This window comes from Fukomys damarensis, unplaced genomic scaffold, assembly GCF_012274545.1.
Source record: "Fukomys damarensis isolate Sample0158 unplaced genomic scaffold, DMR_v1.0_HiC HiC_scaffold_4, whole genome shotgun sequence".
NCBI lineage: Eukaryota > Metazoa > Chordata > Mammalia > Rodentia > Bathyergidae > Fukomys > Fukomys damarensis.
The window spans coordinates 22769902-22776845 of record NW_022900916.1 but is presented as its reverse complement, the minus strand read 5'-3'; positions in this window follow the sequence as shown (position 1 = coordinate 22776845).

Below are 6944 nucleotides of genomic sequence, written 5' to 3'. Positions count from 1 at the left end.
CCTCCCCATCTACAAACACTTTATTTCCATCTCTTCATTATCTCACATTTTTTTCTTTTCCCTTATTACCCTTCCCCTACCCATCCCACCTTCCCTACACCTTTAGCTCCTTTCTTCCCATTTCTAAATGTCGGTAATCTTATTAGGATCTTATGTATTATTGCAGATTATTCACACCAGAGAAACTATTTGGTATTTACACATGTGTGACTTATTTATTTCACTTAGGAATATATCTTCAATATGTATCCATTTTCCTATGAATGTCAACTAGTAGCTTTTGAAAAATGATCTTCAAATAAAATACACCTAATTGTTATAAATTGAGTCATAAATAGAAAGAAATTACTTACTGAATTTAAAAAAAATCTGGCTTAAACACATTTTTCTTTAGAGGGCAGGAGATAACTATCTTTAAAAGTTATCTTTTAAATTTTGTATTGGTAGAAAAGTTTTAAAACATATATAACCAAGTTTAGGTGTAATAGCAGTTTCAATGAAAACTCCTTAAATACAAATAATTACAAATATACTTACCTCTTCATCTTTTTCTTGGAAACACTTGAGAGCTCATCGTTCATACAACATTAAGTTATGTAATTTACAAATTAACAATATAGTTGTAATGCAGTTTGTAGTCTCAATATTTTTTTATTAATACTGAAGAGATATCATTGAAGATATGAAGAAATTTGATATTTTAGTGGCTAAATCCTGCATGTTTGACTACTAATAAAGTAGTTTATCCAGGTAAAGACATAAGCTAATCTGTTGAAAGGGCTATATACCTATGTTAGTTTGCATAGGTTAAATTTTGTTCTAGCAGTTTTTTGACTAACTTCATAAGAACATTTCATTAAACATGCTTTTCTGCATTTACAAACTTAAATATTGATCATTTTTCTTGAAAGTCACTGTAATTTCCTGTTTCACAAGTCTTCTATTCAGGCAAGTGACTGTGACAGCTGCATTTTGCACAACTGTCCAAGATCAGCCTTAACATTAGTACAGCACCTTCTTGGGACGTCTTCCAGTGTTTCCTGAACAATCTGAGCTGCTATCCAATGAATTCAAGCAATGAATATTGTGATCTCTCAAATGTGCTTAGCAATTTCCTTACTGCCTGAATTGTTACTTTCCCTGGCCTCCTGTTGGTGATTTCACTGCATGGTGTCACAGCTCTCTGGCCATTTGAAGTTTTAAGTCCCCAAAAGCTTCCAAAGAAGAGTTTTCTTTTCTCCATGTATTGTATTATTTTTAAACTTGCTCCTTGCTTATGATTCTTTAGCTGTTGCTATGCCATTTGCAGATCTTCTCACTGTTAAACTTTTAAAACAGCAGTAAATGAGTTAAATTTATGGGTTTATGAGATCAGAATTCTATACTCTAAATACATTTGAATTCACTCATTGGAGCTCCAAGAGAGAAAAAGGTCTTTACTTTTCTGCAGTAGTGTATAGTAAAATAATTCATGAAGTATTTATTCTGTTATTTGTATGTTTTCTTAACAAAATGATTTCTAGAAGTAGCTAAGCTATATTAATTTAGTTTAGGAATTGTTTTTGTTTCTTTCTTTATTTTTCCTCGAGTTTATTGGTATATTTTGGATATACAGTACAGTTACATTCATCATTGGGATCTTGTACCTTTACATGACAGGTCTTGGTTCTCATTTTTCCTCTTTCCCTGCCCTCCCTTTACCTCCTCCTTCCCTCCCCATTTACAAACACTTTATTTCCATTTTTTCATTTTCTCATATTTTTTTCTTTTCCCTTATTACCTTTCCCCTACCCTTCCCACTTTCCCTACACCTTTAGTCTTTTTCTTCCTAGGAATTGTTTTTCTTATGTCGACAACATAAGACATCCCGCTTGTCCACGTTTGTTCAGTGAATTAGGTACATAGCACTGTCGGTTGGTTCCTAGTGCATTCTAGAAAATAAAGTGGCTAGCTCTAATTTCTGCTTGTCCACTGTGCCATAAAGAGAAATAAATAAATGTTCAGTTGATTTTTTATGATTGCTTCTTAAAAATTGATATAGTTGAACAGTTGGTGAGATTTTATTGTGTATGAGATAAGCATATCAACTCTCTTCCCTATAATCCTTGTATTTTATTTTTGTGTTTCAAAATAATGAGGAAACATGTCTATGATTCTTCAGGACATCTAAAGATGTGCTCAACTTCAAGAGACTTCCATGATGGCTGTAGATACTCGCCTTAGCAGCTATAGGGAATGAATTCCCAGAGTGTTTTCTTCCTGATAGTATTGAAAAATGCAGAAAGCAGTCTAGGGTGTTGCCTCTTTATGTCTGGGGGCGGGGAGCTAAGAGTTTTGCTTATTTCTTGTTTCTATGTCTTCTAGTAAGAATTCAATTATGTGAATGTGCTAACAAAATTCCTTCACACATAATTATAAGGAATAAATAAGCGTAATGCCTTAAATATATTGTACTTTTCGTAGTTCTCAAAAAACTTTACTTTTTCCCAGTATAAGTTTGCATTTAATTTAAAGTCCAACTAATGATACCAAAAGCCCTTAGTCAGTTATACATCAATTATTTCTTTTCAAAGGCAAAATTAACTCTAATTCCAGTTTTATGAGTATTTCATTTTTGTAACTTTATGCTTGTTAATAATTCCTTACATGCTTTGGTAAGCCTACTTTATGTTTATGCCTTTGCAAAAACTTTTCCAAAGAATTGGGGAAAATATAAACCTCCCTATCAGACTGTTGGTCAGAAAACATGGCCATTGCATCATTAATTCCTATGAATTAAATCAGGCAGGATGAGGAAAGGCAAGATTAGAAAAGTGGGAAATCTGAGATGCACATGACTGAAATAACTTATTTAATGGCAATCTCTGTTTCAAATTGCACTGTAATCTGTGACTTTAAGCAGTTGAATTCTTTATAAACCTTGTGAGTTCTCTTAATCATAGTGAGTTTATAATTAGGTACGTGCAGTTATCCTTGGTCAGCTTCTCCATTTGTTTATATCAACTGCAATTTAAAGGTTCTCCCCCCTCTATATAATACTATATAATATAAAATAAAATTATGTAATATATAATACATATAATATTCTATATAATGTAATTACCAATAGCAAAATATACTGAAATCACATTGCTGGGGCTTTAATAATGTTGTGATATTTTGGTTGTTGTAATATTTTAAACGTTTGTTTTTAGTAATGCATTTCTAAACGTTTGTATTTTCCCACTTAAATACAATAGAGATTACTACTTAGGTTATTGATAACCTGTCCCCAGTGCTCTCTTTCCTTCATACATTGCAGAAGACCTTGAAAGACCTGCTTTGTATGCTGAGGAAGGTCTGGTCCATCGTATTTCTCACTGCAGGTCTTCAGGGTCCAAAGTTGCCCAAACCCATGATTATTTCCTTACCCTTTACCATCTCAAATCTTGTTCTGGGTGTTGAAACACTGAATTTCTATTCTATGTCCCCTGAATAACCACTATTCTATTGTATGGAAACTTATATCATCTCACTATTCTTTATCCTTTTAAAACCACTTACCATTCAAATGATTTAAATTCAGAATGACCAAAAATTGCATATATTTCATTAACTTTCATAAGATAATATAACATGAAATATAAAAATGAGAGTTTTATAAAATGTATTCAGTACTAGAATCAACTGGTCAAAATGACAGTTGGTATGTTAACAAATGTGCTTCCCAAATGATGCTCTGGATAAGCTGTTAAGTGATTAGATTGAGTTACTATCTTTAGCTCCATGAGCAAAAACACATTTTCCCGTAATGGCAGGTCACAAAGAAGTAGATAAACATTAAATAAAGTAAAAAAGATTATATAATTAAAAATCTTACTAAAATGAATATCCTGCTTCAGGGTCTTGGTTAGAGACCAGGATTCTGTACTCCTAGTAAGTAGCAAGGTGTTGCCGGTGCTGTTGAATCATGGGTCATAGTGAGTAGTAAGACTTTGGAACACTCCCTTTGTGGGCATTGAAAACATGTTTTACATGAAGATTTTATGTGACAAGTGAAAAAATTTAAAACAATTTCCAATACACTCTGAACTTTAGTGTGTAGATTAACAAATATATGCCATGGAGAATCAACCAGCTGATTAGTTGTATATTTTCTAGGATTCCAGTAAAAATGGCAAGAATCTAATGCAAAGCAATTAAATCTGAAGTTATAGAGAATGTGGCTTTCCATTTATGTTAAGGGAAAATATTACAACACACATTCTATTAGTAAATCATTTTGACTTCTTGAGACAAGTATTTGAATAAGTTGTTACCTCATATTGCCCTGATAGGGTTCATAATAGCTCTGGAGCAGGTGAACCTATACTCTCTGCTCACAACAATGGCTTTATACTAATGCAAGTGTTTGACCTGTATATATTTTTTGTTGTTGTTGTTTGTGGTGTTGGTTATTGAAGCCATGGCCTAATACATCCTAGGAAAGCATCTACTACTAATTTACGTCCCCAGCTTTGTTCTCTAGAAATTTTTATATTGGGTATGCAGACTGTATCCTTTTCTTTGCCTTTGTATTCTTCCTAGGTTTACAATATTGAATTCCCAAGTCCGATGTTCCTTGCAAATTTGATTTATTTTATTCAACAATAATATTTGTTTGCACGTATTTACATACATTGATGAACATACATAATAATTTATAGCTTTCAATACTTTAAAATTATTTCCCATATAGTCTCATTCAGTTTTTCACAATGATCTTATGTGTTAAGCCATTTTCTTCATTTTACTACCAAGGAAACCATGGTTTGGAGATATCAGAAAATTCATCCAGAATGAGATAGGTAATAAGTTGCAAATTACCATTGAACTAAGTCTTTGGTGGGAAAATATCTCAGCTTCTTTCCACAAGGCCTTATTTATTTTTATTATAGGAAGGTTTATGGAGTATGGAAGTGTTATTTTCAAGCCAAGAGGATAATTTTAAGTGTAAACAGACTACAGAAAGAGAACAAAGAGTCTTTCCGAAAACTATGAAAATCAAATCTGAAATCCAGTTGCATGGGTAAAACTGATATGTTAGCTCTTATTAAATAGCAAGTTTTGACAAGCAGCAGATGACATATTGCAGGAAGCTTGTGTGTGTACAGGCAGGAAATAAATGACTATGTCAATGGAACACGACTAATCCAGGATTTCCTTTAAAGTTCACTAAGAAAGAAAAAAAGTAAAATTTGTTAAACACTTATTTAAAATCAGGAGTGTTGGTTAAGCAAAGTTGCTATTGCTATATGTAGTAGACTTCACTATTTTGTTTCTTTAAATTTGAGACGGGTTGTGTGTGTGTGTGTGTGTGTGTGTGTGTGTGTGGCTTCATAATTTAATATATATTTACTATGTAGCTTAGAAATGCTCTATATTTCTTTAGTCAGGTTCTCTTTCATTTTCTCTTGGTAAACTATGTGAGAAGACTTGCATGCTTTTCATCTTCATTTCCTTGTAAACATGCCTGCTACCTCGTGGACTATTTGAAATCACTCTGGCTCATTAGTGGCGTGGTTAAGCACTACAGTATAGTGTTCAAATGTCTTGGGCAGTAGGATTAAATGTTTTAAAACCTGGATTAATATGTTGATTGGTGCTAAGATGAGTAGTTGGCTTGTTCTTAACCTTAATGTATTTTGTTCACTGATATCTTTATACATGCATGGAAAGGCCTCTGCACTTAATACTCATTTTGGTTAAAGGCTGTCCCATAAAAAGTGTAGGAAAGATCCTTAGGACCAGCAATTAAGTGCTTGAGGAAGAAATGAGGATGCTGGGGTGTTGCCTGTAAGAGATGATGGTGATATAGGGGAAATAATATAACTCCCAACCTGCTAGGTGTCAGATATGCCACGTTCTTGTTTCCTAAAACTGAAGAGTGAATTTTAAGGAACAATGAAGGTTAAGAGTAGGAAAAATTTATTGACAGAGATAGCTCCTGAGAGACAGGAAGTAACCTGAAAGTGGGTTGCCAATTAGCCCACTTCTCAAAGGAAGTTTTATAGATCAAAATCATGAGGTGGGTACAATGTGAGTATGGAGACACCTCAAAGATCTAGGATTTGAAGTTCTGTTTGACCCATCTATGCCCCTGCTGGGTATCTTCCCCAAAGAATTAAAAGAGTCATACCACAGTGATATATATGTGCACCCATGTTCATAGCAGCACAGTTTGTAATAGCTAAAACTTGGAGGCGGCCCAATTGCCCATCAACTGGAGACTGGATAAGGAAAATGTGGACTTTTTATAAAATGGAGTGCTACTCAGCCATAAAGAAGGAGAAATCAGAGACATTTATAGCTAAATGGAGGCACATTGAGGTGATACTCTTAAGTTAAATAAATAGGACATGTGTAAATACTGAATAATTTCTCTAGTGTGAAAAATTGAAAGTGTAAATAAAGACTAAGTGGTAACAATAGATAATGTGAAATAGGAAGATAAGGAGCAAAAGGGATGGGGAAATGGGAGGGGTAGGGGAAAGGAAAGAAGGGAATAGAAATTAATATGAGAAAATGAAAAAAGGGAAACAAAGTCTTTGTAGATGGGGAGGGGAGGAGGGATTGAAGGGAGAGCAGGGAAATGGGGGAGAAAATAAGAACCAAGATGGATTATGTAAAGGCACAAATTTCCAATGACAAATGTCATTATATTGTCTACCCTAAGTGTATCAATAAAATTAATTAAAACACTATGATCAACCAATAGCATTATAAGTATAGCTGCTTAGGTAATATTGATTAAATGGGGAAGTAGGTCATATAGCAAGTGTACATAGAAGAAACAAAGGCCTTTTTAGGATGGGATGGATCAGGAAGTCCTGGTCACTCATTTGGATGGCTGATGTCTCTTTAGCTTTTCTTGGACCAGGTGATATCAATTATAGTATAATCTTTAGCTTATTGTTTATGCCTTG